Source organism: Panthera onca, chromosome B1 (genome assembly GCF_046562875.1).
Source record: "Panthera onca isolate mPanOnc1 chromosome B1, mPanOnc1 haplotype 2, whole genome shotgun sequence".
Taxonomy (NCBI): Eukaryota; Metazoa; Chordata; class Mammalia; order Carnivora; family Felidae; genus Panthera; species Panthera onca.
In genome coordinates this window covers 67,042,803-67,070,094 of record NC_138342.1, presented here as the reverse complement: position 1 = coordinate 67,070,094, position 27,292 = coordinate 67,042,803, and the positions used below count along the sequence as shown (strand labels likewise).

The 27,292-nt window shown below is 38.7% G+C and overlaps 1 protein-coding gene across 1 annotated transcript in view; it reads left to right on the top strand.

Annotated features, from left to right (window-relative positions):
* Positions 1–2,328: 2,328 nt before the first annotated feature.
* Positions 2,329–27,292, top strand: part of RASGEF1B (RasGEF domain family member 1B) — a 642,014-nt gene continuing 617,050 nt past the window's right edge. Inside the window, exon 1 of the mRNA XM_078445987.2 lies at positions 2,329–2,500. The gene's annotated coding sequence lies outside the window, so the exon portion shown is untranslated. The remainder of the gene's footprint in view (positions 2,501–27,292) is intronic.

Here is a 27,292-nt window from a genome sequence, read left to right as displayed (position 1 = left end):
ATGCTTTAAATTAAGGTGAGATTATTACTTTAAATTTGCTTGAGTTTGATTAAAAGGATATGCCTATCTATAAAATAATGAATTTTCATGATTGAACTATATATCACCTTTTTAGATCCCCATTTCCCTTTCAAATTTGTGCCAATCATAGGCAAAATAACCCCAAATTCTTTTTGGTAGTCCTTTCTAACACATCTGAGATTGGATGTTAAATGAAACAGGGCTTATGAACTGAATAAGCTGGGGATCAGGACACTATGCTTTGTAAGTTTAAATCTTGTATTTTTTCATCTCATTTGGAAATTAGCTCAAACTTCTTTGATCTGGGGATGAATGAAATGGATTTTGGTTTTATATATACTTGAGTCAGAATATCGAAGAGGAAAGAGTATTGCCCTGAGAGTCGGAATGTTGACAACAAGGTAGAATTGGAGTAAGAGACTCAGCAAGAGGTAGATGAAACTGAAGAGGAAATAAACAGACTACTTACATACCTACCACTGCTCACTCAGAAATTTTCCTTCCAGAGCTTATTTTTTTTTAAAGTTTATTTACCTATTTTGAGAGAGACAGCGACAGTGTGAGTGGGGGAGGGGCAGAGAGAGAGGAAGAGAGAATCCAGTGCAGAGTCCAGCACAGAGCTTGAACTCACGAAACTGCGAGGTCATGAGCTGAGCTGAAACCAAGTTAGATGCTTAACTGACTAAGCCACCCAGGTGCCCCCAGAGCTTATTTTTTCTCCCTCATTGGAAAGGTTGTTCATTTTCATGCAATTTCTCTCATTTAGTAGACAGAGCTCACTGTGGATCAGAAAATCATTACTTATCATTGTTTTATCATATTACTATATTATTATCACTTACCACAGTGTGATACCAACCCAAGGGAAATTGAGCTGATTTTATTTTTCCTGACTTTCTGGACCTAGCGCACTTGGGCTTTCATTTTTTTTTTCACTAGGAAAATAGTAAAATTTGTGTGTAGACAGCGTCAATTCTCTGGAGATATATGAAGAACCCAGAGTCAATTTTTTTTCCACATACATAACTAGACTGACAAATGACTCGGTAAATGACAGTAAAGTAAAATAAAATTTTCGAAGTGGACTCCAGTAGAAGAATTTTTAATGTCACAGCTTATCACAATATGGATATATCAACTATGATATTTGGACAAATATGGTTAGAAAGAAAAACACCACGATTTCTTATTTTATGGGGCAGAAAATGCACTCAGTGTTTTTTTTTTTCTTCCATTTAGTGATATCTGTGGTTTCTTTCCTAGGATGTATTTCTGTATTAATAATGTGTGTATATATGTGCATACAGACTTACACATTACTTCTGATTACACTGGTTACTTATGACTTTTCATATGTGGGTTATTATCATTTTGTAGTTTATATATGCACATTATATTGAATATTTCTTTAGTGTCGATGAGAAAATAAACCATTGGTATGAGAAAACACTGGCATTACAAGGTATTCATCTGGAATTATTCAACCTTTCAGAAGCAAATGAGAAAGATTATAGGATTAGACCAAATCCAGGATTTCTTTTCCTCTCTGCCCATCTGTATTCATTATAGTTGAAAGATAGACAAATGAAACTATTGGTAGCTCAGTCTTTAAAGCTTTATTACAATTTAAAAGCATTAAAAAAGAGAGAAAATGGAAAAATCTTATCAAAGGCTAGAAATGATCATCATACTGAATAGTTGAATTTTCCAGCTTAATGACAATGAAGAATGAAGATAGGTGTTGTAAAGATATGACTTCATTATTGGTATCACTCAGTATTCTCAATTGCAAAAATTGAGTATAGAGCTTTTAAAAGCCTCTGTCAGCATACAGAACTGACAGTTTGGCACATTACTGGAGGAAATGGAATGGGTCAGTGATTTTCAATTCTATGTAAACTGCAAGCCCACAGCCTCGGCTATAACACCAGAATCCAAGACTTCTCTGGACTCTTGCTGTGGTTATTGTTATGCTTCTTGGACCCAGGAATTTTGATCAAGAAAAAGGAAAGACCAGAGAGCACTAAGCTGCTACATGAATGCAGAGGATATTGTCAGTTTTCTCTCAGAAAAAAAAAAAAATCTATTTTTCTTCCCTTTCCCCAAAGTAACTTCCTTATAATCTAGGAATCCACCTTTGCCAACATGGCTCATGGACTCTGGTGGCAGATGGGCCCATGTTCAGTTCCAGGGGGTTCTGATTGGTGTAAGGGTAATTCTGTCCCTACTGTCATAGCGATTGGTTCTGGAATAGACATGTGTCATAATAACAGATGCTTGCTGGGCACCTTGGGTATTTTCTTTAGCTTTAAGAGTGGGCACCAGACATCTCTTCCTCTGGGCACATTTACGATGTTAGTCCTGGAACTACTACAGCCAACTTGAAGCAGAGACATGGAAAGAGAATAGAGAGAATCAAAGAGAAACGAACCAGGACCCTGACCCAGTCATCTCTGATCACTGCTTGGAGAGCTGTGAAGTAAAAATTTCCTTAATTGTTCATGAAATTTAAGTGAGCCATTTCTTGCAGCCAAGATTATTCCTACTGATAGAGAAATGAGGTCCACTTCAAGCCCCAGTGGTTCCTAATCCAGAGGACCACTCACAGGGTCTGCTTCAGGTATCCCTTGGCCAATTTGATCTAACAAGGAGGGTCACAGAGATGCTCTCCTCTGCTCCAGACCTATTTTCAAATTTTTTATGTCGTGGTCATGCTCTCCAAACTTCTCTGGTTTGTAAGCCTAGAGCCCTCCTACAAAGGCCACCTTTGCTGGGGTAGATCTTCTGGATGCAGTCTGATCCAGATCCCTCATCTTTGGCGCACAAGTGCCTGCCACGGTCACTCCAGGCTGTGGAGAAATTTCAAAAGATTCTTCTCTCTGGTAGTCCACCAGCTCCAACAAAAATGTCTAATGAAAATATTTGTCTGTGGGAAATTCATTCTCATGCCTGGCTTCTCTAATTTACCAATGCAAATTTAGTTTTTAAACTAATTTTGGTCCAGGCACACAATCAGTTTTGGGAAGACCTATTGAATGCTTGTCAACTAAAAGTAGAAGCTACTGTGATAGAGGTAATTTGACAATAGAAAGTCTTTGTCAGGTGTGAAAATAAAACTGGAATCCTAGATGATCCCTAAGCCCAGTAAGAATAGCTGGCTTGCATTCCTGGGGTAAAATATCTATTGTGGGGGCTACTCTATAATACAAACTTACAGTGAAGCATCTTTGATGTGCATGGTGTAGAATATTGTGAGCCTGCAATCAGATAAGTTTTGTACTTTTGTTTAAATAGAACTGTCAAATCAAGACCAGGAGAAAGTGGGTGGGAGCTGGTGACCCCCCCAATCAGGAATGGTGGGGTAGGGATCACTGTCCTGAGTAAGAGATTTACCTATTGAGGTAGCTTCTGGTTTTATTTATTTACTTTTATTTTTTTTTTAGAGAGTGAGAGAGAGAGCAGGGGAGAGGGTCAGAGTTGGCGGTGGAGGGTGGGGTGGGGGGAGAGGGAGAGAGAGAATCCAATGCAGGCTTCTCGCTGACTCTGGGCTTGATCCCATGACCCTGGGATCGTGACCTGAGCCAAAATCAAGATTTAGACACTCGACTGAGCCACCCAGGCACTCCAGCTTCTAATTTAGAAGCCAGTGGTTCTGTGAAATTGTCTTTCTCTCTGTATATACATATTTAATACATGTATTGCAGGTCACTACACATAAAGGGCCACTGTGTCATATAGTAAGCTTAGGGTGACTACAAAGAATGTCATTTTATTCTTTGGAGGGTCTAAGTGAAAGTGACATAAATCCCCACCACGTTCATATCTGTACTCATGAAATTTTGTTGAGAATTCCTGTGAGAGAGAATGTCTCAGTATTGAGTCAGTTTTGTGGCCTTGAGCTAAGACAGTTGACAAGACATCTTATAATAAGAATAAGAGGGCAAGATGCCCTAAGGGCTTCACATACATTTATATCAAAATGCTGTGAAGGAAAATCAATGTTTTGCTTCTAGCAGTGAAAATCCAAACCTCACCAAATTACTAGGGATGAACACTTTATTTTCAAACACCAGAGAGGGGGATAACCTCCGCCACCAAGCTGAACAAATCCTTTACCATGACTCTGGGTATAACAGTGTGGTAGGCTTGGCAGTGACCTTATTTTGGAACCACAATGACCTCATTCCTCCTTCCATCCAAGCCTTTTTTCTGTTAAGTTTATTTATTTATTTTGGGAGAGAGAGAGAGAGATTGAGAGAGAGAGAGAGAGAGAGAGAGAGGGAGAGAAAGCAGGGCAGGGGCAGAGAGAAAGAGAAAGAGAAAATCCCAATGTGGAGCTTGAACTCACAAACCGTGAGAGATCATGACCTGAGCCAAAATCAAGAGTCAGAAGCTGAACTGAATCACCCAGGCTCCCCATCCTAGTCTTTTTTTTTTTTTTTTAATTTTTTTTTTTTAACGTTTTATTATTTACTTTTGAGACAGAGAGAGACAGAGCATGAATGGGGGACGGTCAGAGAGAGAGGGAGACACAGAATCCGAATCGGGCTCCAGGCTCTGAGCTGTCAGCACAGAGCCCGACACGGGGCACGAACCCACATACCACGAGATCGTGACCTGAGCCGAATAGGACACCCAACCGACTAAGCCACCCAGGCGCCCCCCTAGTCTTTTTTTTAAAATGACCTCAGGGAAGCCTTTCCTGATCACTCCATCTAATATTTCACATCCTCTTTCTCTGCATCATGTTTCTGTAACACTCGTCTTGCCCAGAAGTAGCATCTTAGAGAAGGATTCGAGTGCAAGTAGTTGGCATGGGGGTGATCCCCAGAAGGCCAGTGGCGTGTGGGAGACTGAAACAGGAGTGGGTAGGAAGCCAGTTCAGGGTGCGGCAGTCAGCAGTTTACTGCTGTGGGCAGCTGGGACTCAGTTCTGCCAGGGCCTCTGGGAAACTGCACGGACATGCCTTGGAGGATGTCTGAAGCATCAGGAAGTTGGCGTGTTTATCCATCAGTTCTCATCAGTGGGTGTTGAGAGCTGCTGTGGGGGCTGGGGTTGCTGGTGGTGGTTGCGACTTTAACTTCCCAGTGGTTCCTGTCTCTGAGCTTGGACAGGTGTCCTCCAGCTGCCAGAGAAAGCCCTCTGCTTTGCAGAGGCTCCCAATAGGAGGTGGGAACAGAGTCCAAGGGAATCTGAGAGGGCACTGATCGTATCTGCTAGAGGATTTGTTACTCTCTAGTGGACTGTATATTTGTTTATTTTTATTGTCTATTTCCTACTATAATGTAAACTTCATGAAGACGGGGATTTTTCTGTTTTGTTCACTGAATGGCACTGGAAGCATGGTCTCTGAATTATTCACTCAACATTTAACAACACCATTTAGTGCCTACCTGAACCCTGTACCGCTCTCACACTCTCTGACACTATGGTCTCCAAGGGGCTGTGTTGATTCCCATGGTCTTTATACCTAATCCTTAGCCTGTACCTAGTCAAGATGAAGAATTACAAGGGGGAAGATGATAATTAGACAAACACTGTTGTTGTAATGCGTATTATTGTAACTAAATGAATAACTATGATGGCATGAACTGCTAGGTCAGAGAAAGATCACTTGGGAGTGGAAGAGAAAATGAAAGCAGCAGATTACAGTGCTTACTCCAACCCCAGCTTCCACAGACAGCCTCCTTGCTAACTCAGTCTGGACATGTGGAACCCCAAATCCAAAGCGTGTCTCTGGCTGACGGCAGGGTTCAGGTCTCATAACCAAGAAAGATGCTTTTGCTTTGGACTCCATGCTTCAGTCAATGCAGACTTAGATCTGCCAAATGGCACAGATGACTCATTGGGTGTGTAATTAGCAGCTATTCCAGAGCATTTTAAAAACATGTACGACTGTTAAATTACATCACACCTGCCCTGGATTTTTTCCTGTCACACTAAGTCCAAGTTTAGAATATTTATCTCAAAATATTTGGCTTATCTTTGCAGCCCATCACTGGGCTCTCTCTGAATCCCAGTTTTATCCCTGGTACCTTCCTGGTATTTCTCAATTTTACAAGTCAATGTTTTTTCTGTTTATTTTTATTTATTTTGAGAGAGAGATAGCAAGTCAGGGAGGGGCAGAGAGAGGGAGACAGAGAATACCAAACAGGCTTCACACTGTCAGTGCAGAGCTTGATGTGGGGCTGGATCTCATGAACCGTGAGATCATGGCCCGAGCCGAAGTCAAGAGTGGGTTGCTTAACTGACTGAGCCACCCAGGTGCCCCATTTACAAGCCAATGTCTAGCTCTCACTTACCTGCCCTGTCCTTTCACTCTCCTCCATCGAATGCTCACTCCCACCCACCCCTGCCCTTTCCAACACACGATAGATGTGATTACTATTCTTGAAAACTGAGTCGTAGGGCATCTTAGAACTTCAGTCAATAGGAAATATAAATGAATTTTTTGTATATAGCCACACCTCTTTCCCTTATATTAGTGGTATTCCTCAAGGATTGAAGGTTGAAACCCCTTTCAAGTTGCATTTACACAGTTTCTAACTTTGAAGTGTTCCTCTGCAGTCGAAACTGCAGGCAGCCAAACGTCTGGATACCCAGTGCAAAGTATCAATTGTTCTTGTTAACATTTTGTAGTGTGGTTTCTGGTTGGAGACTTTTCTCTACCCAACAGAGGAGTATACACTGTTTTCAAATAATTTGTGGGAACCTCTAGAGTATATCCCCAATGTTGGAGAGGAAATTTATTTCTAAATGCAAATCCAAATAGTTTTTAAGTGTAACTATAGAGAGGAAAATTCAGGGACGTGTGTTTATGCAGGCCCATCTGGCTTGGAGGTAAAAACCTCAAGAAGAGGTAGCTTTTGCTAAATAAGGTCATCATCAAAATAACATTTCTGAATATTATTTATCCTGCGTTATTATGCTGGTTACTGCACAGAGCAAAGTGGTCATATCCAAGCACCCGGGAGAATTAAAATGTGGTTGGGAGGTCCTGTACCCCAACTCATCAAGGTTTACAAAGGGGACCAGTGAGTAGAGGAATGAGTACTAGTGGGACCCTTCTGTCCCAAAGATGCTATGTGGACAGAGCAAATCCGCCGCATTATAAGGTCACATCTACCAGAGCCACATGGGTGTTGCCTAAGACCTCGGTTTTCCATCTCCAGAAGTAACAACAGGGGCACAAACAAGCAAATGAACAAACCACGTGGTTGTGCAAACACTACAAAAGTAGACAGAGAAAAAGCCTTTACATTATGTTAAAAAAATTAGGGCCAACAAAATGTACATTTTTATCTCTGAGCTCCCTTGGTGTTTCATAAAGGTTTTCTCCCAAGTAAAACAATGAGCTTGCTGGTGTGATGAATTCACAGACGCCTCCTTTGGCGTGAAGTATTCCTGTGTTGCAAATCACTGATTTTATTAGATGGCACCTCTAGCAGCAGTCTAATGCTGCCTCATGAAAAATCCATAACAATTCAATCTAATTTTAATGATTCTGGAAAATAATAGTACGTATTTGAGAACGGGCCACTTGCTCATATTCCTACTTTCCTGTCATGTCTGTTAAAGTGAATGTGATTCATGGACTTTTGTGGCTATTTTTTTTTTAAACAGTGTATCAACCCAACTCAGTTTATATCTTTATCTTCACATATCCTCCCTTCTCTGTGTATTTCTCGCATCTTGCATATGTTTACAGCTTGTTTACTTATTCATTTGGTTTCTAAGCTCATTGGAGGAAGATCAAAACTAACTCAGTTGAACATTTAAACCCATTATGACCCTTCTTCACAGAAAAATGCACATAATGGCTTTCTTTTTTGTTTTAGAGTGTAGCTGAAAATAACTATACCTGACGATTCTCTTCAGGCATATAATTAGAGAGCAGGAGGAGTTTCTAAGATAAACAGAAAATTGACGAAAGCCAATCTTAGAGTAGATTGTAACTCTGTCCTATTTGCCTTTTGATTCCTTTTGTTTACTTATGTGTAAATCTCTATTCATGTGACACCTTCATTGTGTGAAAGTCATGCTATTTTCCTGTCAGGGTAAACCCTCTGGGAATACACAAGAACTTGATGTGTGGTCTCAAATAGGTCACTATCTTTTTTTTTTTTTTAATATGGTTACAATAATTCATCTTCTAGAAGCCTAATACTGGAAGAGAACAGGATACTACTGTATTTTTGTATGATCTAATTCTTGTGTATTAGCATTACCATCTATCACTAATTAGAATGTACACAACCTTCAATATCTCAGGGTAAGAGAATACGTTACTTCTTGAGTTCCATAGTTGTTCACATTCCTTTTCTAGATATACATAGTTATTAGATTATGTTCATTGCGTGATTTTTCCTGTCAGGATCATCATTTACCAACAGCAAATATGTAGTTTGCTAATAAAATATTAGCCTATACCTATGTTTCTATTCCTGTTTTCTGGTACATATGCTTTTAGTGTGATGTATTTCTATTGGTGTACAATTTTAGCAAGATGAAGACAGTTGGTATTATTCCTTTGTTTTATTACATTTTAATGGTTTTAACCACCATTTGTTGTCTGCTGCTATTAAGAAATCTAATCTTGGGGTGCCTGGGTGGCTCAGTCGGTTAAGCATCCAACTTCGGCTCAGGTCATGATCTCACTACTTGTGAGTTTGAGCCCCGCATCAGGCTCTGCGCTGACAGTTCAGAGCCTGGAGCCTACTTTGGGTTCTGTGTCTCCCTCTCTTTCTGCCCATCTCTCATTTATGCTCTCTGTCTCTCAAAAATAAATAAAGATTAAACAATTAAAAAAAAGAAATCTATCCTTGAATAGATAATATAACACTTTGAAAATAAGTGGAAACAAGGATTTCCTAAAAGAAAATCAGAGTACTGAAATAATGGTAGAAGTCTGTTCAGTTGCCTCAGTTTTCCTAGTTAGAACAGAGTAGTCTGGAGAGATACAATTGAAATAAATGCAAGGTTTGTTGACTTTGCTACGTGCATGTGCACACCTATGTAGGAGTGTTTGCCCAAATCACCATCTGTGGAGGTCAGGGAGGTCACAGTCTGCTATATGACATATTACATAAACAGTACTTCTGAGAACATTGGCGATCACCCCTAGAGGGGTGTGTCGTTTCATGGGTCAGATTCCATCTATATTTCTAAGTCCTGCCTTCCTGAACTTTAAAGCCAAATATACCTGTCTCATCCTATTGTCCCTCAGGTTAGTAAAAGATTTATTAACATACAAAAAGGTAAGAGAACCTAGTCCAGACAGCCTGTTTATCTAGAAAACTACTGATTTGGATCATACCATGTAAAATCTACTTTCAAAAATCCAAAGGAGAAATAAGTAACTTAATATATGAATTTTGGCTGATTTTTCTTGTGGTGGATGGAAATGTCAATGAACCATTCATACATTCTCTAGGGAATTACAGAATATTTGTCTTTAAGTGGGTTTTTGTTAAGTATGAAAATCTCTTACTGCAGTCTTTTTTTTCCTCCAGAGAGATCTGCTAGTGGGTAGGCTGTGGAATAGTTGATGCTTTCTCTTTTTCAGACCATGTCAGTATTTGTATTTTAGCACTTACAACATATGGGTTTGGTCTCTCTAATTCCTAAGACAATCCTTGATTGATCTTGAACACAGTGGGCTTTATTATGGTAGACTTGGCCTCATGAATTGGTGGGCATAGAATTACTGGTGCAGTGCTATGTTCTGTATCCAGGGTGCTTGGAATAATGCTAGGGTTGTCAGGCAGAGGTACTTTGGGCATATTCATGCTTCAATATACATATGATGCCTTATCAAGATGATTATTTCTTTTGCATGATGACTCATCCTAATACTACCATATTGAATTGTCCTCTTCTTGACCACTTTTCTGAATGTTCTTCCTTGGCCTTCCAGCCCTACTTTCAAGACACTTAAGTTGCTGGGACATAAAAATAAGATAGAAGAAATCCAATTGTCTAGAAAGTAGTAAAGAACATCTCTAGAGCATCTGGGGAAATTTTTCTGGTGTAGCCTAACTCCTGTCCACTCACTCTGGATTCTGGCAGTTTTCCTTATAACTCTTATGGCTCCTAGACAATGAGAAGCCTGACTGGGGAGAGAGTTTGCACCTTGCATTCACTGTCTCTTTTTTTCATAACTTTTCCTCAGCTCCTGAAGTTCTCCACAGTATCAGAGTAATGGATCTATGATGCTGTAGGTGGTTGGTGCAGCAGTATGGGGAAAACGTTTAACATTGTTCCAAGGGATATATAAAAACCACAAAATAAATGTGGTACAGTTCCCCAAAGGTCAAAGTATTTTTTCTTAAAGCTCTACAATTTAGGTTGGGCTCACCGGGGTGATTCTGATGCTCTGCATGTGACTGCTTGAACTAGAATATTTAAGGTGGCTTCTTTACTCACATGTTTGGTGCCTCAGGTGTGAGGGCTGTAAGAAGTGGGGTTAGCCAGCCAGGCAGCTCTCCCTCTTTCCACATGGTCTCTCCATTCGGGGAGTGAGACCTTTTATATGGTGACCCAAGGCCAAACTGTGAAATCACTTATCAAGTTTCTGCTTGCATCATAGTTGCTAATGTCCCATTGACCAAAGTAAGTCACGTGACCCAGCCTAGAATCAGTGTGGAGAGGGATTGAAGTCTAAAGGCATGATTCATTGGGGGTTGCCTACCACATGGAGGAATTACCTGAATTTTAGCAATGAAACAGGTAATTTCAAGATTTCAAGATTGTCTTTATGGTGGGCCAAGACTCATGTACTCTGGATAATGCATTTACTCTTCTCTGTTGCTGAGAACTGACCCAGGCCAGTTTGGCATGCCCATCTATTAGGTTCTTTTGGTATATCCTCGGAGATATTAATGGTTAGAGGTAAAGAGGGTCAACTGCTCTTTTATAACTTTGTATCAGGTTATGAGGGAAAGCAAGTCTCAGATCAAATTCTGCCATTCACATAGACATTTCTATAGGCAGGCATAAAATAATCCTAAATTATTTAGGGATTTCACCCAGGGCTCCATTCCTAAGGACAAAGATTCCAGGGCTCCCAAGAGTCTTACCTTCCTTTCCTTTTTTTTTTTTTCAGTCATAGATAGTGTCTATAAAATATTGTAGCCAATTTGTATTTCTCCACTGCCACTGACTTCCCAAATGAAAGCCTCATTTGTATCAATTAACAAGCCACTAATTCCACCAATGAAAATCCACTTCTAACATTATTCTGACTAGGAAAGCTCTGGTAGTGGAGGGAGAAAACAATGTCTGAAGGCTTTTTAGTCATTACCTCTAGTGTATGACTTTTCTAATAAAATTTAGCTAATCATCTCCAGACTGTGGATTTCTGACCAGGGCAACATCTTATCCCAACAGTGTAATTGTAACTGACACACACTATCTATACTAGGGAATATTAAAGAATAGGTACTGTAGCGTGTACCTTAAAGGGTGCTTGCTTTGGTGGAAAAAATTGAGAAGCCTTCAGCAGCGTATAGGAAATTGGGACCTTGAGGATTATGCTTTGTGGATTCATTGCTTTTGGAAACAGCAACATCCTAGTTCTCAGGTAACTTGTTTCTAAAAACATTTTTTTTTAAATGTTTACTTATTTTTGAGAGAGAGAGAGAGAGAGAGAGAGAGAGAGAGAGAGAGAGATTGGGGGAGGGGCACAGAGAGAGGGAGACACAGAATCTGAAGCAGGCTCCAGGCTCTGAGCTGTCAGCACATAGCCTGACGTGGGGCTCGAACCCACAAACTGTGAGATCATGACCTGAGCTGAAGGCAGATGCTTAACCAACTGAGCCACTCAGGTGCTCCGGTAACTGTTTCTAAAACTGAGTTTTGTGCACATATGAAAATTCCATGATATGTGAAAATTTTATGAAAGTATTTTACTTATTATTATTAACTATTTTAAACATATACAAGTGTAGAAGCTGTACCCATCACCTAGCTTCCATGACTATCAATATATGACCAAACTGTTTAATCTCTTCTTTATTCTCCCTGCTTTCCACCCAGCTGCCTGATTTTAAAGTAAGTCCCAGGTATCATGTCATGTCATCTGTAAATACTTCAGTGTATTTTTCTAAAAGCAGATAAGAATTCTTATTAACATAAGCATAATACTATTAATTCATCTAAAAAATGAACAGTTCCTCGATATTTAGTGTTCAGATTTCTCTGAATCATAAATGTCTATAATTGGCTTGTTTGATTCTGGATTCAAACAAGGCCCAGAGATTACATTTGATTGATATGCACCTTGGGTCCCGAACAGAGTTTCCAAATGTCAACGCTATTGACACTGGACTGGATAGTTATTTGCAATAGGGGACAGTCCCATGCATTACAGGATACTTAGTAGCATCCTTCACCTCTGGCTTCCAAATGCCAATAGCACCAGCCCTCAATGCGTCAACCAGAAATGTCTCTAAATATTGCCCAATGTCCTATAGGAGTAAAATTGCCTTAGTTGAGAGCCACTGATCTAGCATTCATGTTTAAATTTCTGGCGAAAATAGTTCACAGTTGGTATTGTATATTTGTTGTTGCATCATATCACAAAGCATAAAATAATTGTTTATCTCTTTTTGATTAATGATTTCATGTGTTGTCTACCTGATTTATCCATGCTAAAGTTTCTCATTTGTTTTTCACCCAAGAATTTTAATAGCCATTGATGATTGTTTTATTAGGGATTGCAAAATGGGGATTTTACAGTTTTATCATTCTTTCTACATTTATCAGCTGGGATTCTAGTATAAAGAAAAATGTTTCCTTATCAATGATTTGATTACACTGTAAATGAAGAAACACTGTTCCTCTACTCACAACATTTCTGACACTAACTATGTGGATTTTTCACCAAGTAATCTTCTACCTGCAGGTTAAGGGTTCGGTCTCACAAGATTGCCCCCTACTTCTGATGCCAGTTGCAAGTCCCAGATTGTTACCTATACTTTGGACCAATCAGCTATAAATCGGGGGGTCTTATGACCCCCTCCTTGGGTTCAGTAACTTGCTAGAGAAGTGCACAGAACTCAGGGAAACACTTTACTTACTAGATCACCAGTTTATTATAAAGGGTACACTCAGGAATAGCCAAATGGAAGAGACACATAGGGCAAGGTATTGGGAAGGGGCACAGAGCTTCCATGCTCTCTGGGCATGCCACTGTCCCAAGATGTGTTCACCTATCTGGGAGCTCTCTGAACCCTGTTGTTCAGGGTTTTTATGGAAGTTCCATTATATCAATTAAATCATTGGGTATTCTGATTGAGCTCAACCCCTAGTCCCTCTCCCCTTGGAGGTTGTTGGTTGGGCTGAAAATTCCAGTCCTCTAATCACACGGTTGGTTCATCAGCCAACCAGCCCCCGCCCTCCAAGAGTCACTGTTAGCATAAAATCAGGTGTGGTTAAAAGGGGTTTATCATGAATAACAAAAGATGCTCTTTCCACTCTTTATCACTGACAAAATTGTAAGGGTTTTAGATGCATGTTCTGTGCCAGGAATTGGGGATAAAAGCCAATTATATGTTTCATTATTTTACAAGATCATGCTCCATCCCCTGGCCTTTGGACACAGATGCCTTACAGTAAACTGCTTGTACAAGTCAAAAGATACTAGCACATTACTAGAATCCATTTAATCATTATCCAGTCCATCATCATATTGTATGAAAATGTCTCCCAGGGAGACACCACTCAGGTTTGCAGGCTTTCATCAATCTTGTCAGGTTCCAAAAGGAGGAGAGGGGTGGGGGGTCTCAGCAATATATGTTCTTCATTTGCTTTTTTCACTTAACAATATATCTTGAAGAATACTCTATAGCAGCGTTTATCAATAGCAGCACTATGGACCAGATGATTCTTTGTTGTAGGGAACTGTTCTGTATATTGAAGGATATGTAGCATCCCTGGCTTCCACCCACCTGATACCAGGAGCACCTCTATCTGCCATTAGACAATCAGCAATGTCTCCAGACATTGCCAAATATCTCTTGGGGTGGGGGGAGCCAAAACCATCCGTAGCTGAGAACCAGTGCTTTGTAACAATGTTGAGAGCTTTCTCATTCCTTTTTAAGACAGCACTATACTCCATTTTGTGACTGTACCATAGTTTATTAAGTAACAACCTACAGATGAGCATTTAGGTTGTTAACAGTGTTTCACTATTACAAAATGTACTACAGTGAATGGTGTTTTGCCTACATCATTTTATGTTTTCACTAGTGTATTTGTGATAGGATTCTGAGAAGTAGGATTGCTAGGTCAATGGGTAAACATGTGTGTGTGATCTATCTCGAATTCCCCACCTTGGGGGTTGTACTATTTTTCATTCCCTACAGCAAGGTATGGAAGTGCATGTTTTCCTATAGCCTCACCATAGAGCATGTTACATATTTGGAATTTTGTTCGTATGTTTAAGAGACATTGGCTTTAGATTTTAAGTCAAAGAAAGTTTTCTCCATTTTCATATTATAAAAGAATGACCTATGTTTTCTCCTACTACTTACATATGTCTAGGTTTAACATTTAGATCCATTTGGAATTTATTCTGGTTTATGGTATGAGGAATAGTTTCAATTTTATATTTTTCTATATAGCTAACCAGCCACCCATTAGATAGACAATTTCTTCCATACTGATTTGAGATTGTGCCTTTATAACATCCTAAACTTCCATATTCACTTTGACATAGTTTTGGATTTTCATTTCTTTTTCTATTAGTCTATCAATGCATGTGCCTATACCAAAGGCTTTATAATATGTGCCTGGTAGGGCTATCTTTCCTGTCCCACTATTTGTTGTTGTTGTTGTTGTTGTTGTTGTTGTTGTTAAATTCACAAAACAACTTAGGGAGAACTGACATTTTCATAATGCTGAGTTTTTCTATCCAAAATTATGACATGTCTGTCCATTTATTCAAGCCCTCTTCTATGTCTTGCAGGAGTGTTTTATAGTCTATAAACATTTTGGTCATCATACAACTCAAAGAGGAAGGCCCTCCTTCTCCCATTTCACTCACAGGGCACACACGTTTTGAGACTCATCTTTTCATTTTTGTTGTCATGATCATTGAAACCTGATTCTACCTTTCTGGAAATTTGGGAGGTAGGGAGATGAATTGCATATAGAAGGAATATGGGCTTTGGAGTTAGGCTGCCTTTGGTTTGAATTTGGTTCTGTCATTTATCAGCTCTGTAATTGTGAGCAAGTCCTCCTTGGAAATTTAGAGATTTTTACCTTTTACTGTAATAAAGATGGAAAGAGATAACATATGTAAAGCAGCTAGCACAGTGCCTGACACGAATAAGAGCTCAGTTTCCATGGTAGCTGATACTAGGTGGAGTCACTTAATTTTCCCAGTAAGTATCCTGGTTGTGAACAATTTTCCAGTATGGAATTAAAAACCATATCACCGGCCTTCTGTGTGTTTGAAACATAGGTATCTCCTACATCACATATCTGTCTAAAAAAAGAAATCCATCCACCTTCTATCCATGTTAATTTCATCCATGCTTGGCAATACCATGCTGCTTTGTGCTTTTTCTCTTTTTCCATGAGTTGGCATTTTTTTAGACTTTACATTTTGTCTCATTTTGACAAAATGCTGGAATAACCTGCAAGTCGTGGTAGAAGTTTCACTCATCTGAACAGTGATGGATCATCTTTTCTAGGAAGCCATCAATCAACAGCAGCTAACAAGAATATGGAGTGGGGCAGGAGTGGGAGGGGGCCTGAAGGTCACTTTACTTGGTTCACTGACTACTTGCCACGAACCCTTTTGATTGATGTTGTGGAAATTTCTGCTGATAGCATCACTATTTCAGGACAGCGTTGACTTGCTTTCCCTGAGCGGATTTCTGATTTTAGTTGAGAATCAGCATTCTAAACTTTTGAAATTTCATGCAGACAGCAGCATTAATTGAGCACCCACTGAATACTGAGCACTGTGCAACGGAGTTAAAAGTCAGTAGAAGGCCCAGTGGTGGCCTGTCCCAGGCTGGGTGTCTGGGTTAGGCCCGGCTACACTCTGGGGACATGGGCCTGACTGGTCCACTTAGAGAGCCAAGGAAGGTGGGCTGGTCAGTGCTCAACTACCAAGGAGTGTTGGTTCACTGAGGGAAGAGTCATTACGGGGAAACCGAGTTAGGGAGCAGGAGTGAAGTTGGGATTCTCTTTTGGAGAACAGAGAATGAAATTTGGTGCTGTGGCCAACAGAGCAAGAAGAGGCAGTCCTGTAGTCCTAAAGCCTTGGTTGAAAGCTGTAGAGGCTGAGCAGATGGTGGGGCAGGAGTTAGGCCAAGGTCAGAGGCAAATAGCCAGCATTTCTCTTGAGAGATGGGTTGTGCTGACAGAGTGTGGGGTATAGTGCACATTTTTCAAAGGGCAGTCCTAGACATCTCCAGGAGTCAACCACTGAGCAGTGGCCCCTCATCTTAAAGGGACCCTATCCTCAGGTCAAAGAGATTCTGTGCCTGTAGCTAATAGGCTCAGCACTCTATAAGCAAAACTGCTGTACAAGGCAGGGACAGAATTATACATATATATATATATATATATATATATATATATACACACACCCACACACACACACACACATATATATATATATGTGTATATATACATATATATATATATATAGAGAGAGAGAGAGAGAGAGATAGAGAGAATGAAAATGAGCAGAGGAGGAGGGGCAGAGAGAGGGAGAGAAAGAATCCCAGTCAGGCTCTGCGTTGTCAGTGCAGAGCCCAATGCAGGGCTCGAACCCATGAACTGTGAGATCATGACCTGAGCCGAAATCAAGACTCACTTAACCTACTAAGCCACCCAGGCGCCCTGGAGGACAGAATCATATTAATAATTGCATCTATATTTAATGCTTCACAGTGTTATCTCTTGTTTTACCACACAAGTATAAATGCTGTCCTTTTCCTATGAAGAGGATTCTAATGGCTTCCCATTAACTCTTGTCCTTGGCATTGTTTTCCCTAAAGTGTTTATGGACTTGGGTTGATTAGACCCACTTCTGAGGAGTCAGGAGTTAGAATTGTCAGAGTGAAACCATGTATTGTCTACATACACACTTCTGTGGTATGCACACACACTCACTTATTCAACTGAACATTCTTATTGTGCATCCATTAGGTAGCAGGCACTGCTTTGGTGCTATAGACGTACAAATATTTCTATGTAAAGGATATATCTATATGTTTATTATGCCATACTATCACCTCTTATCCAGAGGTCAGACTGGTGGCAGGCAGCCTCAACCATTCAGAATGTAAGTTGGAAAAAGGCAACAAGAGAGGCTTGAAGCTGCAAACTGCTGAGGACTTGATTCCTTAGGAAAGACAGAATTGCCCTCAGGCAGTGGCTCAGAACAACTACGTGTGTAAGGCAGCAGATGATAGCGGCAGGACTCACTGACCTCGTGAGAAATGATAGCTGACAGCAGCGGGAGGAGACGGAAGAACTCTCGAGAGCAGAAGCATTTCTTTTGAATTCTCCCTTGTTCTTCGGCACAGTGGTCCGAGGCCATTAGGAGTAAGCAACCACAAGGACCACAAGAAACTTTTGAGCGCAGTACTGCATTAAATAGCCCCACACTTGATGTTCGTAATGGTACTAGTTCATATTTGCGTAGCTTTTTTTTTTTTTTAACACTATTCTTTACATTACATGGTCTTATTGAGTCAAAGGCAACCCCCCTATGGCAGCATGTATGAGAATCACCCAGAGGGTTTGTTAGAATAGGTTGCTAGAGCCCAGCCCTAGAGTTTCTGATTCAGTAGGTCTGGGGTGGGGCCCCCAAATCTGCCTAACAAATTCCCGTATGTTGATGATATTGCTGGTTCAGGGCCATCACCCTATGGGGGGGTATGTTTGGCCTCTTGTATTACTATTGTCTCTATTTTCCAAGGAGAGGAAATAGGGTTTCAGAGAAGTCAAGTACTTAACCAAGGCCACAAAGGTGGCAGAGTTTAAGTGTTCTGAGAATAAGTGTTTTTTGAACTATGTGCTGTTGTCTCAGATTTTTTTCCTTAAGAATTAAGAGAAGGTTTAGTACATTTTAGATTTTCATCAAAATGCTTAGAATTAAAAACATTGCTATTCTGGCTATTATCAAAAAGACAAGAATAGGTACTGGTGAATATGTGGAGAAAAGAGAACCTTGGTGCCCTGTTGGTAGGGATGTAAATTAGTACAGCCATTGTGGAAAACTGTGGAAGTTCCTCAAAAGATTTAAAATAGAACTACTTGGTGATCCAGCAGTCCCACTTCTGGGTATGTACCCAAAGGAAATAAAATCAGGATCTCCAAGATATATCTACACCCCCATATTCATTGCAGCATTATTCACAATAGCCAAGCGATGGAAACAATCTAAGTGTCTATCATTGAATTAATGGATAAAGAAGATGTGAGATGTGAGATTATGTATTTACATATATATTACATTTATACTGTATTATATGAGAGGAGATCTTAAATGTTCTCAACACACACGCACCCATACACACACAGATAATTGTGTGAGATGATGGATGTGTTAACTAACATTATTGTGGTAAGCATTTCACAATATATAAGGATCAAATCATCATGTTGTGTACCTTAATCTATATAATGTTACATGCTAGTTATATCTCAATAAAGCTGGGGGAAACATTGCCATTGTAGTTTATCATAAAGTTTATGTATTATGGCATATATTCTTCCTTGACAGTGTTACATGGGCTTTTTGGTATGTCCAGCCTCCATTCCACTTAGGACATTTTAAGCTTTGTTTATTTATTTTTGAGAGACAGAGAAACAGAGAGAGAGAGGGAAAGAGAGAATTCCAATAAGGCTCTGAGCTATCAGTGCAGAGCCTGATGCGGGGCTTGATCTCATGAACCGTGAGATGATGACCTGAGCCGAAATCAAGAATCTGATGCTCAACCAACTGAGCCACCCAGGTGCCCTACATTTAGAATATTTAAATAAATGCTAAGAAATTAGGATGAGTGGATAAAAAAGGAATACAAGGAAGTGGGTTTTTGGATTGACTGGGGCAGGTGCAAATCCTTTGGAAAAGAACCATGAAAGAGTGGGAAAGCATGAGATTTCATAGATGAGAAGGAAGCTGGTATTTTGGGAACATTTCCCTGTGAAATTAATCTGCATTGCTTGTATTGACTTTGACTTGATGTTGCTTTTCTCTGCAATGGTCTCTTCTAACTGAACAAGCATTCTACTTCCAGGCTTGGAATGTCTAAGAAAAATCTATTCTGTTCATATATATGTGCCCATTTTCCGTCTCTGTAAGTGATTTTCTGTGAGCCTCTTTGTCCTAGCGCCTTACTGAATCAATTACAGAATTATGATGAAGCCTCCTAAGAAAGAATGTCTAAAGCCATCTAAGGTAAAATTCTGGGATTCCCCCATGTCCTTTCATTTCAAGACTATAATGCAGAGAAATGACATTAGTTTCTTAGGCTATAACCAGGTTGTATCAGCCGGATTCAGTCAGGAAAACAAAGCCACTGTAGGTATTTAAAACGTTAATACAGAGATTTAGAAGAGATTTAATACATGATGGTGCTTATGAAGCCATGGGAAAAGCTGGAGGAGTGGGAATTGTGGATACTACCACCAGCTCCAGGTTTACTGCCACGAGGAAGTGTAGAGCCACTTCCGCCCAGAATCACTCCCACCCACTTCAGAAAAGGTGGCCCCACAGCTTCTCTCAGCAGCGAGTGGCTAAAATGACAGGAAAGCAAAGAGGCTGTTGGAAAGGCATATCCGGGAAACTCACACATCCATCTGCCAATGCTGCCAGAGAAGGAGGATTGTCTGCATCCTCTCTTCCACCTTTCGAATCTTGCAGAGGCGCAATCTCTTCAGATTTAACTTGTTTAACAGGATCCACTTTGGAAAGTAAGGTTTGTGTCACACACAGATGTGGCTGTGGTCTCTTCCTCAAATTACCAACTAGGGGTGGATCCATGGAGTCTCTCTGGAAGTATACGTCCTCACATCTCATTACCAAACCTCTAAGCCGTGAAGTCTCACTGCATTCACAGAGTCTGGATTTGATTTTGCCTGACAGGTATTAATGACTTATTATTGATTACATTTTTATTTATAGTAAAACCTTAATTCATGGGAATCTTGCTAAAGCACAAACTTCCATTAATTATATTTTTCTCTCTCTGCATGATTAGAAAAGAAGTTTTACCACTAGAAAAGCTTCAATGAAAAGTTTTATTTTTATCCAAAAAATTAAAAAACATACCTAATTAATATATAACCATTGTATAAAACAGGGGAAAATATAATATTTTAAAATATATAAGTAAGTATATATTTGTTTAATATCTTTTTATTAGAAATTTAGTAGATTCCAGTTTTTGTTTTTGACTTTAATTACCAATGGTGATATAAATACTCTGATACATGCATCCTACAACAAGCAATATCCTTAGATAAATTGCTAGAAGTAGATATTTTAGTACCTAAAATAATGTACTTTTTGGAGATACTTGAAGTTATAAATTAACTTTCATAAAGATTAGGACACTTTTAATCTCTTACCAGATGTGAATGGCAGTTCCCAATTTTCTGAACCCTCACCAACATTGGTTCTTATCATATTTAGAAAAGCTGTGCTGGGGTACCTGGGTGACTCAGTTGGTTGAGTGACTGACTCTTGGTTTCAGCTCCCATCATGATCCCAGCATCATGGAATCGAGCCCTGTGTCTGGCTCTGAGCTGAGTGTGGAGCCTGCTTAAGATTCTCTCTCTCACCCTCTGCCCTTCTTCCTTGCTCACGCTCTCTCTTTCTAAAAAAAAAAAAAAACAATAATAATAATTTCTAAAAATGCTAACTTGATAGTTAAAAATTGTATTTAATTGTCTTAATTTGATTTTCCATGATGACTTAGAGAGGTTGAACCTTTGTTCATATGTTGTCAACTATTTACACATACTCTCCTGATGAAGTCACACCTTTAGCCTATTTTCTTTTCTGTTGGGTTGTTAGACTTTAAAAGTTGATTTGCAGTAGCTCTTTATATATTAAGGGTAAAATCACTTCTCTCTTATATATGTCAGAAATATTTGTCTCAAACTGCTGTTTGCCTTTTTGTTTTTCATCTTTTATAAAGCCTAAAGAGTTTAAAATTTTTATTTCATCAAAATTTCAATCCTTTTTAAAATGTTGTTTGCTCTTGAGGGCATGCTTAGAACGTCTTTCATCTAATATTATATAAATATTCCATTATTTTTCCCACACTTTTATTTTATTTAAAAAAATTTTTTTCAATGTTTATTTTTGAGAGACAGAGAGAAACAGAGCTTGAGTAGGGAAGGAACAGAGAGAGAGAGGGAGACACAGCAGCCAGCTTCAGGCTCTGAGCTGTCAGCACAGAGCCCAATGTGGGGCTCAAACCCACAAACCGTGAGATCATGACCTGAGCTGAAGTCGACAGACTGAGCCACCCAGGCACTCCAATTTTCCCGTGCTTTTAAAGTTTCATTTTAAGTGTTTACACTTTAGTTCCATTAGGAATTTCATTTTGTGGAAAGATGAAACCTGGAGTGATATTCAAAATATTTAACAATGAGCATGCTATGGGTGCTGACCAATCCGAGTGAATGCCAGCCTTAAAAACTGAGTATAGCCACATTGGTTATTCTTGTTGAATATTGGACCTGGATGAAATAGATTTTTTTTCCTCATATGGTCAGATTACCCTGACATATATCATATCTTTTCCTCATTGATTTAAAATGCCTTCTTTATCCTAAATTTGGACTCTTTCTGAACTTCACTATGGACTTCCAATGAAATGACTGCCTAATTCTACCTATTCCTAGTAAGGGAGTAAATTCAACACTGTTTTGATTACTGTAGCTTCAGAAAACATTTGGCTATCTCATAGAACAATTCTTTAAAAATCTTTTCAAATCACTGTGACTGACAAGTAGGGAAAGGTGTCACCACACTGACACCTGATCACCAGGAGACAATAGGGCTGCTGTTACTCAGTGGAGGCAAGGAAGGATGTTTCACTCTCAAGTGTTCCATTGGGACATCTTTTGATGCTCTTATCCCCAATTAAAAAAAAAATTATACTAAAGAAAAAACATGTATGGGGAAATCTAAAATGTATATTGTAGTAAAAATAGATCAGATTTACCTAGTTTCAGACCAGAGTGCTATGCCAGTCTCCTCAAAGCAGAGGCATATGAGGGAATAATTCAGAAATGCTGGAAAAATTAGAATTATTTCAGAAAATAGCGTTAGGAGAAATTCCATAAGATTTCTAGTTTTGAGTTGTAGCTCTTATGTAATTTTCTTTAGGAGATTATTTCTAATATTCCAATCATTCTTAATATTGGGAACGTTTTGTTGGTTTTCCATTTTCCTCTTTTGGGTTACTGCTATTTTTCTTGATTCATTTCCCTTTTAATTATATTAAATAATTTCGCTTATTTCCTTTTAAAAGTTATTTTGTTTTCTCCATTTCTTAGATACTACCTAGTTATTTCCTGAGTGTATGTGTGCTTCATGCCTACATGTTTTTATATGTGCTGCGTTAGTAACGATAGTACTGCTTGTCATTTTCTTGAAATGTCTCATTACTTTCTTTGGTCAGTAAAGCTTAATGCACATGTGAGATTAGTTATTGAAGTAATAATTAAGAACTAATGTGATTGTTATTTCTGTGATGAATGTAAATAATATGTATCTCAGCTTGGATGTAATGTTATGTAACTTTTGTTTGATAAAATATAATCTCTGGGGGCACCTGGGTGGCTCAGTCGGTTAAGCGTCCGACTTCTGCTTAGGTCATGATCTCACGGTTTGAGAGTTTAAGTCCTGCATCAGGCTGTCTGCTGGCAGTACAGAACCCGCTTCAGGTCCTCTGTCTCCCTCTATCTCTGTTCCTTCACTACTTGTGCTCTCTCTCTCAAAAATAAGTAAATATTAATATATATATATATATATATAGATATAATGTCTGTAATACATTATTGTTCACATATTTCATTGATGGTCATTCAGTAATTTTTCAAGTTAATTTTGACAGGGTCACATTTCACATATTATTGAATAATCTATATAATGAGCTTCTTTATTTGGAGAAGACAACATTATTTTACAGTTTTATGGAAAATATTATGATGAGACTTAGCAGCAGTTCAATTATATTAACAAATATTACTGAAGTTGGTACTTCTGGGTTGTGGGAAGTTTTGTTTATCTGTGTTTGCTTACCTGTGTTTAAAAATTTATTTTTTAATAACCACCTACTGCCTTGTTTAAAAAAATAACATTTTAAACATTGTGTTTTTTTTTTCAACAGAGCTCAGAGGGTGCCCACAATAAAAGAGATAAAGAAGGGAGTGTGGAGTACAAGATTGTAGTTTGCAGTTTGCAGTTCTGCTCCTTCCCTGATTCTTAAGGGAGCTGAGCAAAAGTAATTTTTATGTTCTTCACATTTTCTAGGAATGCATTATTTAAGCAGGTGAATAATATTTAAATTTTTAATATTTATGACCTTTTATATGAAAAAGAAATGTGAGTGCTGGAGACTTTCTACTTGCAAAAAGTCTTTTCGGTTTTTCCATTTATGTTTGCAATCTGAAACGAATTCTGAAACGAATATACTAAGCATCCATATAAGTTTGCTAGAGTTGCCAGAATGAATACACAGACCAGAGGGTTCAAACAACAAATTTATCTTCTCACAGTTCTGGAGGCTACAAGTCAGAGATCACGGTTGTGATCAGCAGAGTTGTATCCTTCTGAAGACCATCTTCCTGTGTCTTCACATGTTTTTCCCTTTGTCCAAATGTCCTCTTCTCAGAAGGACACTAGTCATATTGGATTAGGGCCCACCCTAAGGAATCATTTTAACTGAATTGCCTTTGTAACGGTCCTCTCAATATGAAGTCACGTTCTGTGATACAGAGGGTTCTTCAACATATTAGTTTTTGCGGGGGACACAATTCAGTCCATAAGGACAAAAATGTGCCTATCTATTCAGATGCTCTTTGGTTCTATAACCACACAGTGGCTCATGTCAATGGTATTTAACTTTTGAGTTGTTTTTTTTTTAACTTCTCTGAGTTAAGGACTCCTTTGAGAATGAAAACCAGGGCCCCTCTACCCAGAGAAATGCATATACACACTCAATTTCACATCAACTACCTCCTCACCCTACCTATGGCCCCCTAGGTCCAGATGCTATTAAAACCATGAAGCCAGGGAATTCAGTGATCAAATCCATCAGACAAGTTGTCTGAAGGTCACAAAACTTAGGAAGGTTCACCAGTACTAATTACAATTTTAGATCTTTCACCTAAATGTTTATAGTCCGTTGGCTATAAACTTGACAATTCAGGGAACTGAAAGTAGCTCCATAAAATCCTCACTGTAGCAAAATCAGCTCCCAAGTGCACGCTGAGAGGTCTCCTGAGTAACTGGGGCAGTTCTCTTCATTTCCAAAGAGGTCTCCTGATGCCAGATTTTAAGCACAGATCCTCAGTAAGAGAAGCCAGGCCTGCTTTTAAGCAGTCCCTGGGTGTGGGCTCCCCTGCCTCCGTGGGGTGCTTCCTGCAGAGGTATGGTCTGGTTTTGGCTAATCAGTGGATAGGAGGATCGTAGACTTATTGGGTTGATTTTCTCCTTGGGGACTTTTCCCATCTAGAACCTGAACTTCTCTGGAACTCGAGACTCTAAAGGAACTTAATATTACTCGAGGCTGAGTCAGAAGTCCAAGAGCTAGGCCTCTAACCAGTCCCTAAAAATGACAAGGATTATGTACCTTTGGTAGTGTTATCATTTGTGAATAAAGAAAAGGGAAAAAACCAAGCCAGCATTTATAGAAATGAGTTCTATGCCAGTGTATAGAGCTTTCTATAGAATGCATGGACTTGAATAAATGCTTAGACCCCTTGCAGAGAATATTTTAACAATTCTGTTTTTTTCTGGTACATTATATAAATGTATCAGTCTGAGGCCAGTTACTAGCTTTTATGTTGTTAGCATGGCACTTTGTCATGGTTTGTGTCAGGAAGGAAATTGGTATTTGGGTTCATTCTGTTTCTGAAACATTAAGTAGTTCTTTCTAGCTTTTGTTTTGCAGTTCATTTAAATTTGATTTAAGTCCATTATCAAAACAAAATTCAAAATGCTTATTCAAGAATACTGTGAAAGTGAGAATCACATAAAATTCCATATTATATAGCTACACTAAAAGTCTGTACACAAGCCAAAAATATAGTGAAGGAAAAAAACTTACTTATCTACCAAAAATTCTTTAATTATAAAATTTTAATGTTTCTCTAGTTTCTCATAAGTGCATTTTATTTTCTTTGTCCTTTTGTTCATTTGCAAAATTATGCAGTTTTGAAACTATATTGTTACAAATATATTTTTATTGGAAATTAACTGACATACTAAAGATTGTTAACAAAATCTAATTTTGCTTAAAATACTGATTCAGTAATATGAAATAAACCTATGAATATATAAAACAAACTTGTATATTTATTATTTATTTATTTATATATTTATATATTGATTGATTGATTGATTTTTGAGAGAGGAGAGAGAGAGAGAGAGAGAGAACCTGCATGGGCAGGTAGGGGCAGAGGGAGACAGAGAGAGAGAATCTTAAGCAGGCTCCATGCTCAGCACAGAGCCCTGATGTAGGGCTTGATGTCATGACCCTGAGATCATACCCTGAGTAGAAATCAAAAGCTGGACGCCTAACTGACTGAGCCACCCAGGCACTTCCTATTTATTATTTTTTTAAAAAACAAACTTGTTTAAGAAGGAAATTTAGAGATCCTGTATTTGGATGAATTAAAACAACATCAGTATTAATATTTTAATTTCCTTTCCCAAATATGAAAACTCTTTTGATGTACCATTTAGTTTTATGTCACTTTATTGACCTTTAGTTGTCTGTACTACATAAGTAAGAAAAATCATGAATATACAAAACTAATGTTTTTTTTTTCAAAAAGACTCAAGGAAAGGTTTATGGGTTAGATATTATTTGAAATAAATCTCAAAACAGATACTCAAAAATGGTTCAAATTACTTGTAAACAATGATCAACTTTTAACCTTAGTAATGGTGATAGTATTTACAGTTTTGGCTACAGATGGCAAGAATTCCTTATAAATACCTTTTTTTTTTTTCCCCAACTCAGATTTTATTCAGATTTCATCAGCTTTTTCACATGTTCTTTTTTTGTTGTTGTTCCAGGAGCCAGTTCAAGATACCATATTGTATTCATTTTATTGTATCAAATGGTTTCTGTTGTTCCTATATTTTATAATAATTTCTGAAGAGTAGAAATTCTGTGTGTATGTGTTTATGTATTTTTCTTGTCCTCTGTGGCAGAATGGCAGAAGCAATCTTATGTGATTTGGAATCAAATTGACCTGAGTTTTAGTCCTAATTTCCTACTTAATTCTGGGGCATTGGTGGAGTCACCTAAACTCTCTAAATTTCATCCATAAAATAGAAATAATAATAACAATAATACCTGTCTCAGTGAGCTGGTGAGACTAAATGTGAATATACAATGAACTATAGCAGCAATTGTTGGTAGTATTATTACTTACTGTCTAATAAAGATACTAAAGAAAGAATTATCTGGAGAGCAGATGGTCAAAGATGATTTTTAAAAATGCGAGGAGGGGGAGTGGCACAGAAAATCACAACTTGACAAAGTCTGAAATAATCAGCAATCAATTGTTCAGTAGAATTAAGAAGCTTTCCTATTTCTTGCCAGCATATTTATATCAAATGTGTAACAGGGGGCCAGTTTTATTACTTGGCATGTTCCTGGCCATTTGTAAGGAAAATGTTCAGCAGCTGTTGATCTGGGAGGCAGATGGATGGATGACATTTATGAATTATAGTTTTTAGATGGAGAAACTGAGGCACCAAGTGGTTAATTGTTTTCCCCAACCTTCCGCATCTATGAAACATCAAATCTGAAAGTATGGTTCATGAATATCTCCTGCCTTCCAGCTATGTGCTGCAGAAAGAAATTGCCAATGGATGAGATGGTAAAAATGGGGGGCTTTCTCTCAGGGAGGCCAGCTGAAGAGTCGTGCTTTTGTGTCTGGTACAGATGGCCAACTGGTAGTGCTTACCAGGGCTTCCCTCCCCTGCAGCCACCCACCCTCAAGTGACAGCTTTTTGCATCTTCTTGTCTAATTAAACCACCAACAG